At 39.6% G+C, this 13,342-nt stretch overlaps 1 pseudogene across 1 annotated transcript; it reads right to left on the bottom strand.

Annotated features, from left to right (window-relative positions):
• Positions 1–2,013: 2,013 nt before the first annotated feature.
• LOC307009876 (interferon-induced very large GTPase 1-like) lies at positions 2,014–6,494 on the bottom strand (annotated as a pseudogene). The gene is made up of 3 exons: positions 6,484–6,494; positions 3,395–5,622; positions 2,014–2,969 (listed from the first exon to the last, which is right to left on the bottom strand). The product of its transcript is annotated as an interferon-induced very large GTPase 1-like (transcript).
• Between the last annotated feature and the right edge of the window lie 6,848 nt (positions 6,495–13,342).

Genomic DNA, 13,342 nt, shown 5'->3' with positions numbered 1-13,342 from the left:
TACGTTCCTACTCTCACCTATGGTCATGAGCTTTGGGTCATGACCGAAAGGACAAGATCCCGGACACAGGCGGCCGAAATGAGCTTTCTCCGCAGGGTGGCTGGGCGATCCCTTAGAGATAGGGTGAGGAGCTCGGTCACTCGGGAGGAGCTCAGAGTAGAGCCGCTGCTCCTTCACATCGAGAGGGGTCAGCTGAGGTGGCTCGGGCATCTGTTCCGGATGCCTCCTGAACGCCTTCCCGGGAAGGTGTTCCGAGCACGTCCCACTGGGAGGAGACCCCGGGGAAGACCTAGGACACGCTGGAGAGACTATGTCTCCCGGCTGGCCTGGGAACACCTCGGTGTCCCCCCGGAAGAGCTAGAGGAAGTGACTAGGGAAAGGGAAGTCTGGGCATCTCTGCTTAGACTGCTGCCCCCGCGACCCGGCCCCAGATAAGCGGAAGAAGATGGATGGATGGATGGATGGATGGATGGATGGATGGATGGATGGATGGTAGGGTTTGGGGATTATGGATATCTCTATATCACTCCACAAATCAGAAAATACTGTCAACAGCCAAAAATAAATACATTTTTTTTTTTAGGAATAAAATGTTTTATAAAATTAGGAAGATTATATTTGAACAAACCCCTCTGTAAAAAACTTTAGAATATCGATAAGAACAAAACTGTAAGGTTTGGTGAATGAATTGTTACTGAAGTGGAGATTTCTGGCTCAGTGTAGGAGGAAAAACTAATTTTGAGAAAACTACCTTTAAAGATATGTATTGTAATAAACAATAAACCTAACAATAAATCAAGGTACAGGGGGTAGGGGATCATATAGACATAATAAATGCATTAATTATGTATTATTACAATAAATGTATTTATTATGTCTATGGGGGGTCAGGCCGTGAGTGCAGAGACAGCTCTGCGTGAGTGTTATTTACGACAGTAAAGTTAAATACAAGTACTCCACATCGACTCTAGGGGTCGCTGTTCGACAAAACAGAAAACTGCATAGTGTGCCTTTAAGGCAGCAGACTCTGCACACAACCTATCACATGCTCTGCTTGTGTGGATGCAGTAAGTTTTGAACACAAAAGATGAGGAATTAACTTGATTGGATGTCATGTATTTGACCTTTTACCTGTTAGAAATACATGTGCGGTTTTAGTGTTATTTTTAACTGAATTAAATGAAAAGAAAGCTTAGCATTTTGTTCGCATACCCCCTCTGTCACACCACATCACATTAAGGTTTAACTTTTATTTTCCATCGGTTCATGTTAAAAACAAACTGATTTAACTAATTGTTTCTGATATCTGTGATTGATGAATGTTTCTTTGACGAGAATATCTACAAAGTAACAAGTGAGTACATACATATTTACAGTATTGTCTGAAGTGGATGTGGACCTCCTGAACTTTTTCTTTAATGTTCATTCACTAATTAAAGATTGTGTCTATTAAAATATTTTGTCTTTCAGCTGTTGATCTGTAATATGTTGTTTAAAAATATAATCTATAAAATACAGCATAATTACAATACAGTTTTGTTAAATGTTGCATACAATTGTTTAATACATTTGTCTAAAATTCAAGACTCTCACTGATGAATGTAATAAAAGCTAAGAATCTGAATCTAAATCTGACATAAACATTTTTTTGGAATACATCTAATGGATCAGATAAAGAGTGAGACCCTTACGTTTTAAGATATTTTAAGACCTATTTACAACTCTTTTGAGGCCAAAAAGCTTTCTTGCAGACACTCGAGAGCAAAGTGCACCCTCAGGTCAGGTCACATTCTTGCTAATCACACAGGAACCCCCAGTGAGCTATTGTGGTTTCAACACCACTTGGGATGTTTATTTCACAGATACTTGTATATGGAATTGAATATTGTCTTTAATCCTTTTCTAGTGTATTTGATGAAGATGAAGATGAGCTCAAGAGTCTCCCTGATGAATGTAATAGAAACACATTTCTAACTGTGATCTGAGGAGAATCTTAAAGGAGATGTAAGAGTCTCAATCTTTATCTGAGCCATTAGATGTATTTAAACTCTCAATGGCGTCCTGTTTAGAGTATTTTCTCCATTCATCTGGTATCTCACCACTCTCCTCAAATGTTTTATTGTAGCATTTTTCCAGATCTTTCTGGAATCTGCACACAAACCACTTCCAGTAGGGTAGATCAGAGAGGTCAGGGGTGATGCTCCACGTTGCATAAACTCCTCCTGCTGTCCTGTAATCTCTACAAGGGAACCTTCCATCTGGTGTATAAAAATACTGATCACTTGCTACTAAATTTGTGCAAATATCAGTACAGAGTCTTTGTTGAATGGTAATATGTTCCACTAATTCCTCTCAATCTGTGGAAAGCAACACTGTGATCTCCATGATGGTTTTCTATGATGTTGATGCAGACGGCTTTACAGAACGGACACTGAACCCAACAGCTAAACTTGGAAATGTATTTGTGTTGAATCTACTGCTGATTTCAAAGGTTATTGCAAGAATCTCTTTTCTTAACACTTCTAGGAGGTTAAAATCATCAACATCATGTTTGACTCCACTGAGGTCTTTTTCAGAGAAGATCAGGTCATCTGAGAGATGCTGTGTGAAACTCTTCAACCATAAACCAACATCTCCTCTGTTCACTTGAACATGTTCAGTAGATTCACATGCTGCTTCCATGATCTTCTGCTGCAGGAGTTCAATGTTCTCCTTCATATTGGGTAAAACACTGACATTGAATTTATCATTGATGTACCGACTGACTTCATCTCTGATGAAACTCTTGAAGTGATCTCTGGGTTTATAGATGTAGTTCATGTATTTGTAAAAATCCTCCTCTTCTGCCAGTGTCTTCAGGATGTGTTTCTCCAGATTTGATCTGTTTCCATTCAGTGATTCACAGTTTGATCTAATTTCATCTGTCAGATCTCTGGCAGTCTTCTTGTAGACACTCTCCTCAATGGGCTCTTTAAGGCCATGTCCACACGGACACGGGTATTTTTATAACCGGAGTTTTTCCTCCTGCGTTTTTGAAAAAATCTCCGTCTACATGAAAACGCAAAAACGCGCTATCAAGCGCCGTCTAGAGCATTCCACACCAGGAGGCGGCGATATAACCCTAACCGTAAAGCCACGTTGGCCAATCAGAAGCCGTCAGCGGCGCACAATCTGACGTCAAACACAGCGGATAACGGCGCACACTTTGACGTCGCAAGGCAAAAACTCCGGTTTTACTGTCTACACGACAACACTGCAACCGGCGTTTCTGAAAATCCTCACCCTGGCAGGGGTTTTCAATAATGTTCGGTTTCAGTGACCTGATACTGCGTTTCCGTGTGGACGAACCGCGTAAAAAAGTCACGGTTATAAAAATACCCGTGTTCGTGTGGACAAGGCCTAAGTTTCTGACAGATGATCTCTCCAAAAATGGCAGCTGATGTTGCTCCATGACAGTATTTCTGGAAAATACTATAGTACTCTGCTCTCTTCCTCTCTAAATAGAGAACAGGATCATTGGATTTCCTGAACATTTTGTGTTGGTCAGTGATCATCTCTTTTGCCCTGTTATAGATGGAAAAAAACAAATCCATGAAGAATTCATTCTTGAACACATATTTTACTCCTTCCTGATGTTCTGTTACTATTGCTTTGATGTAATCTGTGAGTTTTTGAATGCAGCTGATGTTGTAGCCCATCTTTGAAATGTTAAATGACTGAATAATTCTGTCTGTCTGCTGAGCAACATCTGTGATTAAGGATCTTATTTGAGCTTCATCTTCAGGAGAAAGTGTTTGAGCAAATCCAAAAGTTTCTCTATATGTTCTGAGAAGTTTTAGAACATCTATCCCTTTTTTTGTGGACCTTCTGAAAATAACATATTCACAATAACTCATCACAGTGAAAATATGATTGTACTCCCTGCTACTGTGGCCTACAGGAGCACTTTCATAGACGTCACTAAGGATCTCTCTCACATCTGTGAGTATGTCAATGTCTCTGATTAGAGGAGTGTCTCTGATTATCTTCTTCACACACTGTTTCCAAAACAAATCAAATTCTTTCTTTAGTGTTTCTTCATCATTTGCTTTGTCTTTGAGTTTTAAGGCGAGTGTTTTGCTCTTTTCATAGAGAGTGTTTTCATGATGTGTCTTTAGAGCATCAATCATTTTCTTCAGGTCTCGCTGCTGAAGAATCTCGTTTAATTTAGTTTTTGTTTCTCTCACAATGTTTTCCTGAACATCTTTGATTTTGATTTCAAATGATGATTTCCACTGAATCAGTATATATTTATCTTTGTCTTTCTTAAAGAATTCTGACATTGATTTCTCCACTTCTTCACTTGTCTTCTTCAGTTCTCTTTTAAGATCAGTTTCCTCAACCTCATTAATTACTTCATTTTCTATTTTGTTGTGTAGTTTGTTCTCAGTTTCCATCATGGCACTGTGAAGCCTCCAGGACCACTTGCTGTATTTTGTCTCCAGTTTTCTATAGGCTGAAATCTCCAGAGAATTTCTGAAGCTGAAGACAAATCGTTCATTCAGTAAAGCCACCCAGAGATCTTTAATACAATCTTTTAGGTCTATCAGCATCGTTCCATGTGATCTTGAAGCATGATATATAATAGTTTCCTTTAGTTGTTGAATATTCTCACAGTAGTTTGGGTTTGGTGGTGCCATCGGTGGGCTGCCCTCCCAAAGATAAGCAAAATACTTCACATCATTCCGTGCATCAAATTTAATAACATCACTGAAATATTCAGCATCATAGACTTCCTCTTCAGCAGCGAGTTTTGTCGTCTCATCCAGTTTCTCCTGCAGTCGTCTCTTTCCCTCCATGTTTTTCTCTCCAGCTGTGACGTCTGAAACGTTCTGATGCACAAACACACAGCTGGGATTCAGTTTGACCTTCTTCATCCTCAGGAAGGCCTGAAAAACAATCTGAAGAATGTCCTGCATCTCAGATGGGTTTTCTCCAAAGATGTTGATCAAGGTCAGGTTTGCAAGACCAACAACAAAGGTGGCCAATTCATTGTCATGATGTCTTGTTGATCTTCCAGTCAGTTCTAGAGAATGAAGACCCTCAGTATCAACAACTAGAATATAGTCAAAGTTCATCTGTGTCTTCATCTCGTCTGAGACTTTCACCAGCTGCATGAAAGCTCCTCTGGTGCACCTGCCAGCACTCACGGCAAACTGGAGTCCAAACATGGCGTTCAGCATGGTGGATTTCCCAGAGCTCTGAAGCCCTAAAACTGACAGCACAAAGACTCTCTGGTCTCCCAGTTTCTGGATGAGTTTATCTAGAACAGCAGAGATCCAGATCACAGGAACATGAGCAGCATCTCCGTCCATCAGCTCCAGTGGAAACCCAGAGATCATCATCTCTGCTGCAAGACTCGGGAGAGAAGAGAAGTCAAACTGCAGATCTTTCTTGTTCTTCTCCACAGATGAACAGGATTCATAGATCTGACCGATCGCCCTCATGATGTGCTCCAAACCAAACGCTGTGGCTTGAAGTTCCTCAGATACCCAGATAGCAACATTGTTTGTGGAATGCGGATCTGGCCCACATGCAGCGTGGAATGATGGCACTTGAGTGGACCGCTCCTGTTTGCCAGATCTGGGCCACAAGCAGACTATAGCAATGCCACATGTCAGCCAAGAGCAAATAAATAAACCAGAACAGGACCTTATCTGAGCCACAAAGTTTGTGTATATTAAATATGGAGTTATTTCAGCATTAATAAGCCTGTTAACAAGCAGAATCACTGAAGGAAAGAAGAGAAGAGAAAAAGAGACGAGCAGAAACACAAGAACTACAACTGACTTCAGACACAGCCTTTAGATGAAATCCACTGAAGAGAAAAGAAGACATTAAATCTGTGAAGATCTCAGCAGAGGAGGAATAAACAACTCCACAAACAGCATTACCAGCTTCACTTATTACTAACCAGACTGACTTTATTTCTGTCAGACGTCTACAGAAGCTCTTATTGAGAATTTACATAGATTACATAGTACAGAGTCACAAGGAATTTATTTTTTATATATTTTAAACATATTATAGTAAAATGTTAGACAAGATAAGCTTGAGTGTTATTGGCTTTGTCTGTAAAGTACCTATAAACTAGTTAAAAAAAGTTTGTCAACACAAACTTTAATTTGGCTTGAGAAAGCCTATCCTAAAAGTTTGAAATAGTTTTAAAAGCTTGAAGTTTGAAGGTTTTCAGTTTGAAGATCAAAGTAGATTTCAAGCTGAAAGTTTTGAAGGCAATACAGTCTATCAGACACAGACAGACAGGTATAGATAGATAGATAGATAGATAGATAGATAGATAGATAGATAGATAGATAGATAGATAGATAGATAGATAGATAGATAGATAGATAGATAGATAGATAGATAGAAATAGATGCACAGACAGACAGACTTTCTCAAGTACCTTTTACATTACTCACAACTTAGATTTAAAGAACTTACCGTCCAGCCATACAAAGTGGGCCTCTTCTCTGAATTTGGGCTGGCTGACAACGTCCCTGAAAACCTTGCACGTCAGTGAAAGTCTCCAGAAAGCCACATCGCCGTCGTCTGTGACGGCTCCCATCAGGATGCGTCAGAGGATGTCAGGTGGCAATGGCATCTGTCCAAAGTAGACATCAGTCAGTCCAAAATGTAACTTTACATACGACTTATAAAAAAATATAACTGATAGATTGACAGGAGTTTATACTGCACTTACCTTGGTCAAAGAATCAACAGACAGGGGGGTTTCCATCACCTCTAAAGTGATTTTTGATGTGGCAATACATCAGCGGTGGAATGCTGGTGTACTGGCAGAATGGGCACTTCTACTGCAGTCTTTTAAATACTGCTCACACTCCCCCTTGCTTAACACAGTTGTGTGCATTTTTGTAGGGTGGAATGGCTCTTAAAAGAGCATTTGAGTTATAAAGTAAACAACAACAACAAGAAATAGGTAAAGAGATGGAGGACTAGAGTAAAAGTTAGAGAATAATTAAAGGTGCTCTAAGTGATCTCGGTTGGCGTAACCTCTTGTTGATGTTTGAATTATTATCAAACAAAACGGAGGCTAGCTAGACCCTCCCTCCTCCTCATCCACGCAATAACCCCCCAAACCCACCCCACATAATTCTTGTCGGTTATTGGCTGGAACAGTTTGTTACGTTTCGTGGTGCGGGTCGCTCTGTTTATTGCTCAGTTTGTTTTTGCTGCTGTTTGTGGAGCTTGGGCTCTCTGCAGAGACCGCGTTTTTTTACAGTGTGTTCAGGGGACAGGCAGCCAGCGGATAGTGAGGAGATGTTTGCGGTATGTGAAAAAAAATGTTTTGGGCTAAAAAACGTGCGAGATCGCTTAGAGCACCTTTAACTCAGCAAAACAAAAATAATATAAAGTAAAATAGCAAAAGAGGTACACATGGAATATAAATGGGGATGACAATGCCAAGGATCTGCAAAGATAAGGAAGTATAGAGCATCAGAATTAGCATAAAATGTTTTATTATTTTATTACTCTAGTGCAGGGGTGTCCAAAGTCACTGGAGGGCCACTGTCCTATAGAGTTTATATCCAACTTGACTCCACACACCTGCCTGGAAGTTTCTATGTCTAGTAAGACCTTGATTGGCTGGTTTAAGTGTGTTTAACTGGGGCTGGAGCTAAACTCTACAGGACAGTTGCCCTCCAGCAGCAGGATTGGACAGTGCATTTACTGTATAGCAGCATAAGTATAAGTAACTGTATGCAATATATAAAACAAGCCCTACTTTCAAGGAGTTTTGATGAATTTGTATTATTATCGAATGTATAGTTTCATGTTCAATTCAATAAATGTATACTTATTAATAACAATAATATCAAAATAGTTTACATTTAATCAATTTATTCACAGAAAAAAAATGTCCTACAATATAACTTTGTATATTGTACACTCTCGCGATGCAGCAGCGTGACGTCACGTGAAACCGACCTAATAATTAAGTGATGATTGAATGATGATTGAGCATTAGATGAACACCTGTTAAACAACGTCTGCTGAGAAACAACAAGAACAGAAACTACAACTGACTTCAGCCACAGCCTTAGGCCCTGTTTACAGAACGCTCGAGGGTGAAAAGTAAACATATTTTATCAGATGTGCCTTGATCGTTTACACGGCGACGGCGTTTTTGGGGCTTAAAAACGCAAAAAAGTGAAACCACCCTCCAGAGTGGAAATCTTAAAAACGCTCCACCGTCGCGTTCCCGTCGGGTAAACGCAAAAGTCTGCTAGGGAGAGAAGTAGGCTAAGTAGAAGGAAGGTTGTACGCAGGCGCGCGGACTTGGTGTTATTGTGTGGCAGTGCTGAAGTTCACACCTCCTGTAAATCACTGAGAAACTTCTTCCTTGTTCATAAAGAGATTCAACGACACATTGACACGCAGGTATCACCTTTCTTTATAGCTTTCCTTATTGAATATGTTTTATTATGTAAAACATTTTATGTAAATGTAACAGTTTAAGATATAACAAGCGTTTAATTATTTATGCATGTAGTGTCTTGGTAGTGGCTTTCATTTTGATCTTGATATTTTTTTCATCTCAAAAACAAATGTGTCTGTGTTTGTTTCGTTTTTATTTTATTTTACTTTAAACATTTGTTAACAAGTAGTAGGCTATAGACTATATAAAAAAATCATAAAATCAAAAATGTTAAATGAAATCAAAAAATGTTGCAATTATCTTATAGTTTCATCGCGTAAAGATTGGCATTGGGTGTAGGTGGTTTGATTCAAAACAAATGTATTCAGTTAAAGGACAAGTTCGGTAATTTACATTTAAAGCCCTGTTTACAGATCGTTTCTGATTAAATAGAACGGTTAAGATAAAAAATTGCACACTGCTGACATCCTGCTCTGCTCTCCCGAGCATTTTCGGTTTCTTTCGCTTTTCACTGGAACAATCCTTCCTAAAAGGCGTTCCACTTTCGGTTACAAAGACGTGAAACTCACCGAGTGGTCAGGGGTGTTCACTGATATGCTCACACAAAAATCGCTGCAAAGGATGATTTCCAACAGGTTTTATGCCAGCAGCATGTGTCCAAATTTGAATCTTAACCGTTCTATTTCATCAGAAACGATCTGTAAACGGGGCTTTAAGTGTAAAATACCGAACTTGTCCTTTAAACATTAAATTATTATTCCGCTTGCTTTATGTTGATTTTAGCTGTGTATTATGTATAATAGATTTTAGCTGTGTCTTATGTATAATACACAGCTAAAATCAACATAAAGCAAGCGGAATAATAATTTAATGTTTAAATTATTACATAGGCCTACTGTATGTCATTTCAACCTACACTAATTACATATAATTAAACACTGAAGGTTGTATTCAGAACTAAAACACCTGAAGGCTTAACACCTGTTCTACTGGTTCAGTGGAACAAGATGGATCACATGGTGTAGTTTAAAATGACACATACAGCAGAAAGACAAGTTAAGTTTACTTATAGTGCTTTATGTACAGTTTGCTTCAAAGCAGCTTTACAGTAAAGTCTCAAAATTCAGTTTGAGGAATATGTAATTCCAATAGCAATTTCAGTTTCAATTTCGGCAACAAAGCAGCTCAATCCTAGCCTGGAAATCCAGACCCAAATCTGAAAGATCAAGTCAAGTCACCTTCATTTAAATATAGCACTTTTAACAGTATGGATTGTTTCAAAGCAGCTTTACAGTGATAAAGAAATTACCGTAGCAGTGAAGCTGCTAAAAAGGCAGACGGCACGCACGTGCGCATCACGTGTTCGGATCGCTAGGTATGTGCGTTTGAATATGTGCGCAGGCGTGTAGACCTTCTTTACAAATTAACCCTCAACAAAACTACATGTTAGGGTCTGGGGTCATAAAGGGTCTGGGATCGACTAATGTTATCGCCCGACTCGAGGGGCGGCACCAAGCTGGCATTTGAAAATCTCACTGCATGCAATTGGATAACACTACGACCAATCACAACTAAGCCCCATAGAGACAGAGCGTTTTTAGACCACGGCCACACTGGGGTGACAATACAACCATCTCTGTTGACTTTGCGTTGCGTGAAGCCGCCTCCTCGTCATTTATGACTTTTAACAAAAAACAAAACAATGTCTAAAAGCTGCTATGTGACATGGTGTACAGCAAACAAGCTAAAAAAAAAAACAGAAATATGTTTTTATAAGCTGTCGACCCCAAAAAGGGTTTAAGGACATAAAGGACTAGACTAGATTAGACTCTTACCGTATCCGGTCGGCAAAACAGCAAAAGCGTCATTCTTGCAAAGGAACGATTCAAGTGCCGTCTTCTGTTCCTCTTTTAGATAAAAGCCAAGTCTAACTCATTCATTGTAGAGGCCAAAACCGTTTCAAACAACGGTGTTCATCCACAGCCATCTTGCAATGTTTACTAATGACTTCGACGTCGCAGCGCTGTCGTCATCTGCTTAGCTCGCCTCTGGCCGCCTATATCAGATACACCGATGTGATTGGTGCAGCTCGGCTACAAGGGCATAGTTAATGAGCATCATTACTCGATGCCAGCGTAAACTCACTGAGCAAATTCAAATTGTGCTCTCGCGAGAACTATGGATTTCCAGAGTAGCCCAATACAAGGTCAGTAAATTGAGTTATTCAATGTTCTCAGTCAATAGTTTCAATTTAAAGCATAATCGATAGATTTGACCAAATATAATTTTCCTTTATGCTCTTACTGAACAAGCCAAAGGCTACAGAAGCAAGGAACAAATCTTCCATCAGGTGACAGGAGAAACCAGGCTCAGTTCTCCTCTGGCTTTATACAGTTGAGCACAGTTTTATTGAGATAAAATCATAAATACAACAGGTTAAGGCAGCTCATTCCTTAGAGACAGACATGGGCCGCGACGGAAGCAGCTGAAATCTGCTTCTAATCTAATACTGTAGTAAGTGATTGTAGTTTGACTGACAGCAGACGTCTCACTGGGTAGGTTTACATGCACTAATTTCTGTCAGTCAGATTGAATTTAATCCGATTTCAGATTCTGGATGTTCTGTTTATGAACCCTTAAACGGTGCAATCCGATTCACATTACATATTTTGTAGTTGTCACAATCAGAACCAGAGTGAAAAGGAAAAGTCCAGTCCTGCACTAGAATGTGGTGTAAGCGAGGAATTGGTGCTGACAAGAGGCAATCGAACATACAGATACTTATATAAGCGTAGATGCTGTTCACTTTTAAATCCAAAGTAAAAGTACATTGGGTGTTTTGTAAAGTTTCCATTTTATACAATTTTAGAATGGCAAAAATGACTATGTGCTTTACAAATCATACACACGACCTCTAAACCAGTTTTACATGTCACGTCTTTATTATTCTAGCCAACAGCCTAAAAATTCACCTTAGAGCAGAATGTAACCGCTCATCATATAGCAAATATGTATACAACATTACACAATTAGACAAAGTGACACTTACAATATACAGGTATTACAAAAACACCTATTGTTGTGCTTCTCATGAAACTTCTCAAATGTTTAGCTTATTTGTTTATTTTTTTGGCAGAACCAAGCAGTTGTTCAACCCTAAATGAATGTATTTGCCGAACGCAGTCCGTGTTGAGAAGAGGAAGAGTTGTTATATAAGAGTACATTTGAGTCAGCTCAAACTGTAGCATCCATCTTTTCACGTGCAATAGAAAGTCACTCTGTGTGCATCTCACAACAGTTCTTATACGAGCGATTTCAATGCAATGTTGCTCAATAATGCAATTTTTTGAGCGAGAATGTCATCATTGTAATTGATCCTTTGCTCTGCAGCAGCTGTTCTGACTCTCATAAGAACATCCAGCAAGGAAAAAAAGGATCCTCCAGCAAGGACCCACCCCCCCACCCACCCACCACCAAGTGTAAGTATATATGATGAACAGTTTGATAATTAAATTGCTTGTACTGTTTTTTTTTTTTTTTTTTTTTAAAGGTTGTGTGTTGTGTTTGTGTTGCAGTGGACGGTAGTCCAGATTTGGATCGCACTGACTGTAAGACAATTAAATTATTTTACAACAACAAACGCAGGGTTCCCGCGGGGTCTTAAAAACTCTTAAAAAGTCTAAAATTCTGAACTTTAAATTTAAGGCCTTAAAACGTCTTAAAAATGGCCAGATTTTCATCTGAGGTCTTAAATTTAATTTAGTCAGATCCAGGGGCGCAACTACCCAGTGTCAGAGGGGTATACAGCAACAAATTACTCGCTCAGCGCTCACGGCGCCCCCGCCCGCTCGCGTTATTATCCCCCCCCCCCTTTATGTCAAAATTCTATGATGGAATCTTATGAGTGCGCCTACTCTAGCCTGAGGGTTATATAACATTGAGGAAATGCAGAAATTATTTAGAAACGCACAACAGCAGCTCACATATAGAAAATACCCCCAAAAAATATCTATGTATATTTTTTACCATCGCTTTGGCGACCCCCCTGGTGCTGCGCCCCTATGCGCCGCATATACCCACTTTTTGCGCCACTGGTCAGGTCTTAAAAAGGTTTTACCCTCGTTCATTTCCTGAAATGCTGGCCACACAAAGTTATTACAAAGTAGCAAAAAAGTATCGTGTCGTAGCCTACAAAGCGGAGCTGTAGCAGGGGTCTCCAACATGTCGCTCGCAAGCTGCCAGTAGCTCGTGCCCTGATTGGCGGTAGCTCGCCAAGAGTCCGTTCACATATTGCGTCTTTTGCGCACTCAAGTTCGTTATTTCAAATTTAGGCGCGCGCCAAGCGCACTCATATTAGAAGCAATGCGGCCGTTTTTTCCAGGCGGAGCGAGATAAAAAAAAAAGCTAAACTTTTCAGAATTCTGCAAGCGCACCGCAGGTCGTGTGACAAGAACCAACGAACCAAGCTTCACTCTTTCCGTAACAACATTGAACGCTCAGTCAACATGAAGGATGGGGGTGCACCGTGCACCCAAACACTACAGGTGTTTTTCTCTTCTCCGTAAATAAATAATGGCTACAGCAAGCGTTTATCAGTGGTGAAAATCCATTAGCTAGCTACTAAAACTTCTTTGTCGTTATGGAGAGCGCAGTGCATGGTTGCATAGCAACGACAGACGCAACGGGAAAATCGGACCAAATCTTACTATTAATAATAAAAGATAAGCTAATCTGCATTGTAAATGTCAGTAATTTATCTTTTTTTTGACACATTCATTCTATAAAAAAATATTTAAAGGCTGAAATAAGTGAGGTTTATCTTTTTATAAAACCTTTTTTGTCAAAACTTTATTTGAACTTGTACATGTTAGTAGTTAAAGGTCTATTGTCACAAAATTGTTA

The sequence above is a fragment of the Phoxinus phoxinus genome (assembly GCF_949152265.1).
Source record: "Phoxinus phoxinus genome assembly, chromosome: 1".
In the NCBI taxonomy this organism is placed as follows: Eukaryota; Metazoa; Chordata; class Actinopteri; order Cypriniformes; family Leuciscidae; genus Phoxinus; species Phoxinus phoxinus.
This window is presented reverse-complemented; position numbering and strand designations above follow the sequence as displayed.